Below are 10,942 nucleotides of genomic sequence, written 5' to 3'. Positions count from 1 at the left end.
CATCCTGCCATGTATTGTGAGCTGTATGGTGAGGAAAAGATGAGTCCTAAAACTGTTCCTGAGGTGTGAGAGAATCTGTGGTAAAATGGGTCATCCCACCCTACCAAGTATGGAGAATTTTACCACAACATAAGAAACAGTGATGATTGGCAGCATGTGCGGTGAAATGGTTACGTCATTTGGCCAAATAGAGAAAATCTTACCACACTTCAGAATTTTTACCACACATTTCATCCTGCCATGTGGAGGAGATGGGTTGTGCTTAGGAAGAGGGCCTTCTGAACCATGGTGCCTCATATGAGGAACACTCCCCTCAAGGAGTCTTCCCTAGTACCTGCCCTGATGTCTTTTCAATGCCAGGTGAAAATAATATTTTAGTTTTTAAAGCCTTTTCTTTTAAATATTTGTTATCCTGGTTTTTATTCTTCCACTGTGATAGATGGTGCGCTTTTACCCTGCTGTTTTCATTTATGTTGCTGTTTTCATTATGTAATGTCATTTTATTGTTTTCACTGGTTTTATACCTTTTTCTTTCTTTTTTTACTGGTTGTCGACTGCTCTAAGAGCATTTTCCTGAAGGGTTAGGTTCCTCTTTCCCTACAGACCCTCTCAGGTGCTGAGATCAGCAGAGGGGGCCCTTTTGCTAGTTCCACGACCCTCAGGAGCCCAGGGGGGTGGCCCCGGAGAGGGCTTTATCTGTGGTGGCCCGTAAGCTGTGGAACTCCCTCCTCACCGAGGTGCATCTGGTAACTTCATTGTACAAGGTAGAATTTTGGCAAATGCTGAAGATTCACCTCTTTGCCATGGTCTTTGATACCTGAGATGTGTATTTTTAGAACCCACCCTATTTCTATGATGTTGTTTAGGTTGTTTTTAATATGGGTTTTAAAATTGTTGTAATCTGCCCTGGGTCATAAATTCTTCTTCTTCTTCTTCTTCTTCTTCTTCTTCATTATTGTTGTTGTTGTTGTTGTTGTTGTTGTTATTATCAGTTCTATGTATCCTCGGTCATAGTATGCCTTCCTATATCAGTGGAGATTATTTCAGCCTCCATAAATGTAACAGCATAAAAAGGTGCCTCATACCTTCTCCATCCATATCCATCCAGGTTTAGTTTATTTCATTTTGAATGACAGCAGAGATCTTCACCACCATATGTGACCTCCGCCTTCTGACTGGAGACGCCAGGGATTGTACTTGAGATCATTTACATCAGGGGTGGGGAACTTGCTCCATCCTTGTCTCCCCGCGTTGCTGCCAGGCGCAGGTTTGACACCTCCCTCTTGTTTGTGGGTGGTGCCATTTTGGCCACAAAAGAACCAAAGGACACAGAAATGAGTTTATTATGGCCCTAGTGGCACTGTACAATTAAAACAATAGTACTTCACTTTAAACAGCCATGGCTTCCCCCAAAGAACCCTAGGAGCAGTGGTTTGTTTAGGGTGCTGAGAGTTCTAAGGAAACTCCTATTCCTCTCACAGAGCTACAATTCCCAGAGCCTGGCTGGGAGGCCAGAGTCTGTGAGTTCAAATCCTTGCTCGTGTCTCCTGGGTGTCAAGGGCCAGCTAAAGATCACCCCCACAGTAAGTGGCTCAGGGGTTATGTGCCCTGCCACCTGTGCAGCCGTGGGCAAGCTGCATAGTCCCAAGGAGCCCAGTTGCCCCCCTGCTGGCAGTTGCAGACAAGGAAGGGGCTGGCTTGTGCAGCTGTGGCAAGCTGAGCAGGCCCTATCCAGCTGGGGAGGACTAGCCTCAGAGGGAGGCAATGGTAAACCCCTTCTGAATACTGCTTACCATGAAATCCCTATGGAAAGGGTCGCCATAAGATCAACTTGAAGGCAGTCCATTTCCCAGGGAATTCTGGGAATTGTGGCTCTTTGAGGGGAGGGTCTCCTAATAACTCTCAGCATCCTTATAAGGATCCTTATAAGGCAGATGGGCTGTGAGGAACCTTTGGCCTTCCAGATACAACTCATAGAATCATAGAGTTGGAAGGGGTCTATAATAAAGTCCAATCCTCTGCTCAATTTATTTATTTATTTATTTATTGCATTTGTATACCGCCCCATAGCAGAAGCTCTCTGGGCAGTTTACAACAATTAAAAACATTAAAAACAAATATACAAATTGAAAAACCCATTTTTGAAAAGCAATTAAAAACACATGCTAAAATGCCTGGGAGAAGGGGAAAGTCTTGACCTGGCGCTGAAAATATAACAGTGTTGGCGCCAGGCACACCTCGTCAAGAAAATCATTCTATAATTTGGGGGTCACCACTGAGAAGACCCTCTCCCTTGTTGCCATCCTCTGAGCTTCCCTCGGAGTAGGCACCCAGAAGAGGGCCTTTGATGTTGAGCGTAGTGTACAGGTGAGTTCATGTCGGGAGAGGCATTCCATCAGGTATTGTGGTCCCAAGCCATGTAAGGCAGGAATCCAAGTCAAAGCATACCCGACAGATGCCTGTCCACCTGCCTCTTGAATGCCTCCATTGCTGGAGAGCCAACCACCTCCCTGGGGAATTGGTTCCATTATCATGCCACTCTAACAGTCAGGAAGTTTTTCCTAATGTTCAGTCGAAATCTGGCTTCCTGTAACTTGAGCCCATTATTCCACGTCCTGCACTCTGGGATGATTGAGAAGAGATCCTAACCCTTCTCTGTGTGGCAACCTTTCAAGTACTTGAAGAGTACTATCATATCTCCCCCCAGTCTTCTCCTTTCAAGGCTAAGCATGCCCAGTTCTTTCAGTCTCTCCTCATAGGGCTTTGTTTCCAGTCCCCTGATCATCCTTGCCCTCCTCTGAACCTGTTCCTTCTGCTGCTGCTGCTGCTGTTTAATAGCAAATCAAGGCCAAGATAAGGCCCTATTACCACCACCAACTGTCAACCTCGTGTAACAACTCATTCACAACCTTTCATAAAGCTTCCTTCCTTCAAACCTACGGCACCCGATATTCCCAGGCGGTCTCCCATCCAAGTACTAACCAGGCCTCAGCCTGCTTATCTTCCGAGATCAGACGAGATTGGGCGTGTTCAGGATAGTATGGCTGTAGTCATAAAGCTTAGTGTCTTTAACAAACTGCCAAATAATCTCAAGTACCAACCCCCAGAGGCTTTTGTCTCGAAGGGCCAAACCCACATTCAGGTTTCCAATCCCCAAAACATGAAGAGGAGAGATCCTCTAGCTTCCACATACCTAATACAATCCCAAAGAGCATGATTCATTGTTTCTACCACCCCACAGAGCTCACAGTCCTCAGAGTCCATACGTCCTACCAGGGCCGGCTCCAGGCATGCGGGGGCCCTTGGGCATCAGCTTGCCCTGGCCCCCTGGTGTGTGTGTGTGTGTGCACCCGTGTGCATGCCCTTGCCCACCCCCCACGTGCCCCCACAGCCCCCCTACCTGTCTAGTCTTTACCATTGCCCTTAATGAAGATGGCGGCCACAGTTTCCCTAAGGGGAATGAAGTCTCCGCCGCCATCTTTGTTGATGGCACACGTGCGTGCTGCACACGCACATCTCTGCCATCAGCTAAGATGGCGGCAGCAGCTTCAGTACCTTAGGGAAGCTGTGGCCCCCATCTTCATTAAGGGCAATGCTAAAAAGCCAGTTGACAGGTAAGTGGGGGGCATGGATCGTGGAAGGGGAGTGGAGGGCCCCTCAAGGGGCCCTCAGGGGCTCCTTTAGCTCCGGGGCCCTCGGGCCAGTGCCCAACCTGGCCATCCTTTAGAACCGGCCCTGCGTCCTACCCAGAGCTTGGAGAAGTTACTTTTTTAAACTACAACTCCCATCAGCCCCAGCCAGCACAGCCACTGGATTGGGCTGATGGGAGTTGTAGTTCAAAAAAGTAACTTTTCCAAGCTCTGGTCCTACCCTGAGCAAACCACTCCTAAGAGCACAGTGTCTCTTTATGACTCTTGTGATGGTCCTGTATTAGTGTAAATAGGGTAAGTGCTGTTTGTATAGGAGATACATGGTAAGTGGAGTGAAGGAGGAGGGGGAGTGAATGGACAGTAGAATGCTGGATGATTGGCTGAATGTTTAAAATGGCTGACAGTATAAAAAGAAGAATGTCAGGTAAATCTGGGTGGATGTGGTGTGGACATGTGTGGACGTTGGTGGACTTGAGAGGGTTGTTTTGGTGGGTTTTGAGAGGAGAGGGTGGAGTTCGGATTAATACTAAGACCAGTACCTCAGGAATAGATGTAACCATATGCTTAAGTGCCTTTTAAAGAAATCTTGTTATCTCTGTTATATAATAAAATACTTATTTGGTTTACCAAAGGCCTGATCCTTGGCTGGGGTTCCACAGACCAGAAGGGAGGGTAAGGTAAATACCAAGGCTGAAGGGTAACAAATGGTGGCAGCGGTGAAGAGAATAACACCACAAGTATTCAGAGCAAACCAGGATTATCAGCATTGATACAAAGGGAGTGGGACAGCTTAAGCACTCAGTCACAGAGGTAACCTGATAGAGAGACTCAGGCAGAGTCTCTGGGAATACTGGTTATAGGACGTGACTGGTGGTGCTGCCTAGCAGGGGGATCTGTTGAGATCTGTGCTAGAGCGGGGAGAGAAACCATATAAAAGGACAGTCCGGACTGGTGGAGTCCCTGGTGGTGCCTAGAGACAGGCAGTAACCACGAGCAGGTAGGAACCTGACAGGGAGAGCCAGGGAAGGGCGTCACAACTCTAAACATCACATTACGAGGAAGGGTAGTAAAAGCCCCACAAATTATTCTTAACCCTTCACTTTGAACAGCATCAATTTTCCGCAACAACAATCTCGAAGCAGACGCATATTGAACCTGTTCCAGTTTCTCTGCATCCTTCTTATCATCCCTGGCCATTGGTCATGCTTGCTGGGGTTGATGGGAGTTGTAGTGTAGTGACATCTGAAGGCCCAATTGTCCCCCACTCCTGGTATATACACTTGTAATTAGCCAAACATTTACAGGCGAAGAAGTAACAGTAACTGCACAGAGGCCACGCTCAACAGGGGACCAAGACCACCCAGAAGTAGGGATGAAAATATCTGTCAATTTCGGTTCTGTCAGTTTCTCACTTTTCTAATGTTAAATTCAATTTTACATTCCTCTACATTTCTGCTGCAATCTGTGAATTATTTTTAAAATCCTCATGAAAATTCTCTACCATTTTAGTGCAAATTTCTCCAAAGATATTTTTATAGGCAGTTTTGACAAAGCTACACATTTTTGCAAGCCATCATATCATGCCTTTTTGCATGTTATTTTCACTCATATATTCATTTTTATGCACACTTTCCCCTAATATATGCATGTTTGTAAATATTGTTTAGTTGGCGAACTGCATTCCAAAATTCTAACAAAAGCGAATTTTGAAGGATGGCTGTGTCTCTGTTCCCATATTGTTTCGGAAAGTGTGGATTTGATAAATTCTACTTGAAATGTGAACTGAATAGAAATTCTCACCCATCCCTACCCAGAAGATCCTCCTTCTAAGGAGATGGCATTCTCTTCAAGGCTTAGCTTTTACTAATTCCCTCCACCCTTTCTTGCACTTCACTGATGCTGGATTACATTTTATAGTGCTAACACTCAACTTTCTAATTCTCGAGGAGGACAAAAAGCCTCCATCATCTCAAGTTTCCTGAGATGCAATTCTTCAAAGTCGTTCCTGAGAGATAATGTCTGAAATCATTTTGGATGAGCTTTGAATTAAATCCAATGGCTTCTAATTGTGCGCCATGTTCTCATGTATACAAGTGCATCGTGCCCCGTTCATGTTTCCTGAACAGACACTAATGTGCTCAAGTGGCAAATCCTGAGAGCTCTAAGAAGTGAAATTGCTGTTGAAATCAAAAGCAGTGGGAGCCAACAGGTCTTTCAGTACTCACTGAAAATGAGCCTGAGAAGCTGGACTGCATGTTACTGAATGAATACTAACACTGCAGTTCTGAAATAACTTACCCCAGAGTATCACCATTACATTCAGTGGTCAGGAAAAGGGCATGCCTCTCTGGATTCTGCTCCCAAGAATTTCTTTGGAAGAGTTTGCATACTTGAGCAGCCCTGTTTCAAATTCTCACCCTATCCATGGCCACTGTGCTGAAAACAGCTATAGCAGGGGTAGCCGCGGTTGCATCTTTCTTGGACTCCCATCAGCTCCAGTCATCATGGCCAATGATCACCTGCATCAATGCTGTAGACTTTGGGCTCGGACCGAAATGGTGTTTCTGGCGTACATCTGTTTGGCAAGCGGTGTGAAATGTGCCAATCATTTCAGCAGAGCTGCAAATGGGCAGGTGTCTCACCAACCCTAAAAATCAAAGGCACTGGAGCTAAGCCTTGTTTCTGCTGGCCATCATCCAGTTAAGCAATATGCCGTGGAACCTCAGGGGAAGGACTTCTCCCAGAACCAGAGCTTTGTTTGATGTAGATGCTTGTACTGTGAGACTCCTCCAGGCATCCTTTTAATTGTGCATTCACAATGATATGTGCTCATGTTGGTGTCAGGGCAGTTATATTATTTATTTATTTATTTATTTATGATATTTATTAGTTGCTTTCCCCGCAAAATGAAACTCAAAGTGACTTACAAAAAAAATATCTCAAAGACATATACAGATAATAGTACGAAAGCATACCAAGCAAAACTCAATTCAATAAACAGAACAATCCGATAAAAATCGCAATACACAATACAACTCAAATATAGGTTTTCTGCTACCCCCCTCCTGTCCCCCAAACTCAGAACCTACTAGTTCAGCCATCGTAGCCAAGAACCCCCCCCCCCAGGCTTAGGCTACACGAAGCCCCACTTCAGATATTTTTGGTGACAGAAGCCACCTCGGAAACAAACAGCCAGGATGCTACCGCATTGCAGATGAGGCAGGGCGCCTCCGCATGCCAAGCAGGGGGTCTCTGCGGAAGCAGGAAGGCCATGGGGCAACCCAGTGGGAGGCCCCCACCTGTGTGGGCCCAGAGGTTTGGCTTCAGGTGGGAGCTCTTGATGTAGATCTTCTCGCAGCCGGTGTAAGAGCAAGGGTAGATGGCCATCCATTTGGGAGGCCAGAAGTGGCGTTTCCTCTTGGGCTTGGCTTCCAACAGTGAGGAGGAGGGTGGGGTGAGAAGGCCCCCCAGGGCAGAGGCCTGGGAGGGGAGGCTGTCCTCAGAGAAGCCAGAGACGCTCGCGTGTGGATGGAACTAGCACTTGTGATTGAAAGATGATCCTTTCTGTTTGTCCCGGCAAAAGTTTTGGGGTGGTCATATGGCTTCATTTCCAACCTATACTACTAACATCCTGACACTTTTCATACCGCACATGTTCCATTTTTTTTTATCCCCCATTTGTTGCTCTATAGTGCAAGAATGCACCTCCAGATGGCAATAAGGCAGTAACTTTAAGGAAGTATCACAGAACAGCTAAAAAAGCGGAACAATATGCAGATGGACCAATATAAATCCACCTCTAATGCGCTGTTATTGCTTCAGTAATATGTTGCAGAATACACAGGTACACATCACACCAGTCTGGACAGGGGCTCTATCTCTTTGCTGTGAATGTGACTCCCATCATATAAAGATTCAACTGCACAAATAGTCTTTTCCTATGTGTGCAGGCGTCTTCTCAAGATAGCAACTGTTGTCTCAGAAAATGCATCAACAGAGGAGAAAGGAAGTTTACACTGCTGCTTCTGATTTTATGAGCATGTGGAAGGACTTTTGCATTTGCATTGTGAGGGAGCAGACAACAGGTGGTCCTCCCCACTACAATTGCTCAGAATCTTCCTGTGCCAGAGTCTGAGATCGAGGCTGGAATGGATGTCAGATCAAGGATGCATGATCTTTCCTTGTATTTGTGCTTGCGTGTGTGTGTCTATGCTGGGTGCGTGTTTAATGTCTGTGCTGACTACTAAAGCCTCGTCTCCTAGTCTGTCACTGGTTTTTCAAAGAGAGAAAGAGAGAGAGATTTGGGGCAAATCTTGCAGTTCTATAATTTCAAAATCCTGATCTGACCATTCTGATAACCATTACAATATCTACTTACAGCCTTCTTCAGGTATTCATAGTATATAAGTTGGACTGCTGCTCCATTAAGGCAATGACGTACTGCCCCATCAACTTCAGTTTGCCCTCAGCTAGTCCTCACTTGCACATCTTTCTCCTTACAGTCAATACGGAGGTGGCAGCGCCTGTCTGCTTCCTCCTTCTCAGTCTTAGTGTAAAGCTCAGCAGGGAAGAGGAAGGGCACAAAGCCAGACTTAGTTGGCTCTGCCTGTCATTGACTGTGGCTCCACCTACTGTTGGGCTCCCTGCCTTCCATCCTACCAGTCCCAATAGACACCAGACACCACTGAATCCTGCAAACCTGGAGTCTGCCCATCAATGGCCTAGATCATGGGTGGCTAACTCTCCCCCCCCCAATGTTGGTGAACTATAATTGGGCACTGGCCATTCTGGCTCGCACTGATGGGAGTTGGACTCCAGCATCACCTGGAGAGCCACAGGTTCCCCATCCTTGATCTAGCTCAGCCTTTTCCAACCTTTGGGCAGAGGTGTAGTCATCCAGGGTCTCAGAGGGTCTTAGACACCTTACTTTTTGGGGAGCAGGGTCCCTATGTCTCCAACATCTGACAAGCCAATCAGCATGACAGAAGAATGTGTTAGCCATCCAGAAGAGACTTCTAACATGCTTTCTGGTCCTTTCCTGCTGATTGGAGCCAATCAGAGTAAAAGGAGGTGAGTCAGCCGCTGAGAAGACTCTTTTCCGTAGCTAACTCTTTCACCTTCCATGCTTATTGGCTCCTAGGGATGTTGTGAAAGAAGGCATTCACAAGGATCTCGTTCTCGACCCAGTAGCAAAAACGAGGGAAAGGGCGTGGCTGTGACTACCATGAAGGGACCCTGCACTTCAGAATTTGCCACTACGCTACTGTTTTTGGGTCCCCAGATGTTGTTGGACTACAACTCCTATCAGCCCCAGCCAGCATGGCCAATGGTGAGGAATGATGTAGTCCAACAACATCTGGGGACCCAAAGGTTGGTCTAGGTAATCCATTTCATCCAAGCAAATGCCTAAGAATGATCCTGATATGAGTTCACTTTAAGAGAAAGTATGTACAATTAGCCCAGAGGGATGAAATCCAGTCTTGAATTAACCTGTTGGTTGTAGAAGTATATCAGAGTTTGAAATGAATTAAAGGATTTAAAAAAAAAAAAGGCCTGCATATAAAAAGAGGAATAGGACGAAGAAGTCTAAATGTACACCTGATGCTTTGGTATCAAGTTTGAGCATGGGTCGTTTTGACCTTCATTGTGTCAATGAAGTTTGGAAGTAATATAGAACAAGAAGGGGGTGGGGACTGAGAAAACAACAATTGCCAAAGAGTAGAAACTTCAAATGCACATTGAACAGGAGAGTTAATAATGATTTTTTTTGTTTCCTATTTTTAAGAAAAGAGGAGAACAAAAAACACTGAAGGACCAAATATTCAAGAGTGCAAACAGCTGCATTTTGGTAAAATAAAAGTCATATGAAGTATGTCTGAATCTTGATTGGAGAGGGGAGAAGCTGGTACAAGTGGATTCTCTGAAAGCATGTTAGCTTTAACTGCATTTGGCTGAGATCTCCAAGAGGACCTCCCTGTTCTCCAAGTGTTCACACAATATTGGGAAGAAAATTGCTTCTGCCTGAGAAATGCAGTTCTTTTCTTAATATTTGACCTCCTTAATAAATAATCCCAAGAAATATCCAATCTAGTTCTTGGCTTCTTACGGGGTAACAAACCTAATGTAGATTTTAAAAAAATAAGTGCAGAAAATATTCAAGCATACAGGAATTAATAGGGTTCTAAAACCACCTTAGGGTCAAACCAGTCAAAAGAGAGATGCTGATTAGCTCCTAGGGATATCTGTTGTTGTGGGAGAAGTATTAACAAGGACCTCATTCTCAACCCCACCACAAAAAAAGGGGAGGGGTGTGGCTGTGACTATCATGAAGAGACCCTGCACTTCTGAATTTGCCACTACACTACTGCAGAGTACTTGAATCCACTTTATTTTGCAAACTTTAATTTCACAGTATGTGCTTGAATTGAGTCTGAAGGCACAGGCTTGTTAACTCAGTAAGAAGTTGGCCTGGATGTCCATCAGATGATGAAGAAGGCACACAGTAATACAGTATATCATAATGATGTGATATATTAACGTCTCCGCTGAAAAGAAGCATTTAACTCTGACAGATGGAAGAAAGCCATCGAAGAGGCCAATTTCACCCAATTCACTTCTCCTAGTGCTGATGGGGTCCTATTGTGCTTTGAATTAGGCATTGGAGAATGCCTCTTGAGCATGTTTCTTTTTAAAAAAAAAAGAGAGAGAAAGCAGTAATGTCAGTTTTAATTCCATCCCTTACACATTAGAGCTGCTGGGTTCAAGGAAAAGGTTACCAGCTGGTCTTCTGTTCATCCTTTTGGCAGAATCTTCAGCCAGGAGCAGGAACTGCAGTTATAAACCCACAACCCAACCATCAAACTTTATACTCTGCACACTAGGATAGGGATGGAAGAGAAATTTGATTTCACATTTAAAGGGGAACCTACCTAACTTGCACTTTGCAAAAAACAAACACCAACTGAAACATGGCCACCTTTCAGAATGTGCACTTCACTGAATTTTGCAATGCTGTTCTCCAGCCAACTAAAAATGCATATACTGGGGTAGACTGTGTGTGTGTGTGTGTGTGTGTATTAGTGAAAGTAACATACAAAAATGCGTTTTTGCTCTGCAAAAATGTGCATATTAGGCAAAACTGCTTACGAACGTGTATATTTGGAGAGATTTGCACCAAAATATTGATGCATTTCCATGAGGACTTCTTTAAAAAATAATAATTGGGAGATAGATGTGGACGTGTGGAGAACTGAATTTAAGAATGGGGAAAATGAGAAACTGCAACTTGACAG

The 10,942-nt window shown here is 45.0% G+C and overlaps 1 pseudogene; it reads right to left on the bottom strand.

Moving 5' to 3' along the window:
• Positions 1-2,933: 2,933 nt before the first annotated feature.
• Positions 2,934-3,052, bottom strand: LOC133370152 (5S ribosomal RNA; annotated as a pseudogene).
• Between the last annotated feature and the right edge of the window lie 7,890 nt (positions 3,053-10,942).

Source organism: Rhineura floridana, chromosome 14, assembly GCF_030035675.1.
Source record: "Rhineura floridana isolate rRhiFlo1 chromosome 14, rRhiFlo1.hap2, whole genome shotgun sequence".
Lineage (NCBI taxonomy): Eukaryota > Metazoa > Chordata > Lepidosauria > Squamata > Rhineuridae > Rhineura > Rhineura floridana.
The sequence above is the reverse complement of the archived record's forward strand: the minus strand, read 5'-3'. Positions and strand labels throughout refer to the sequence as shown.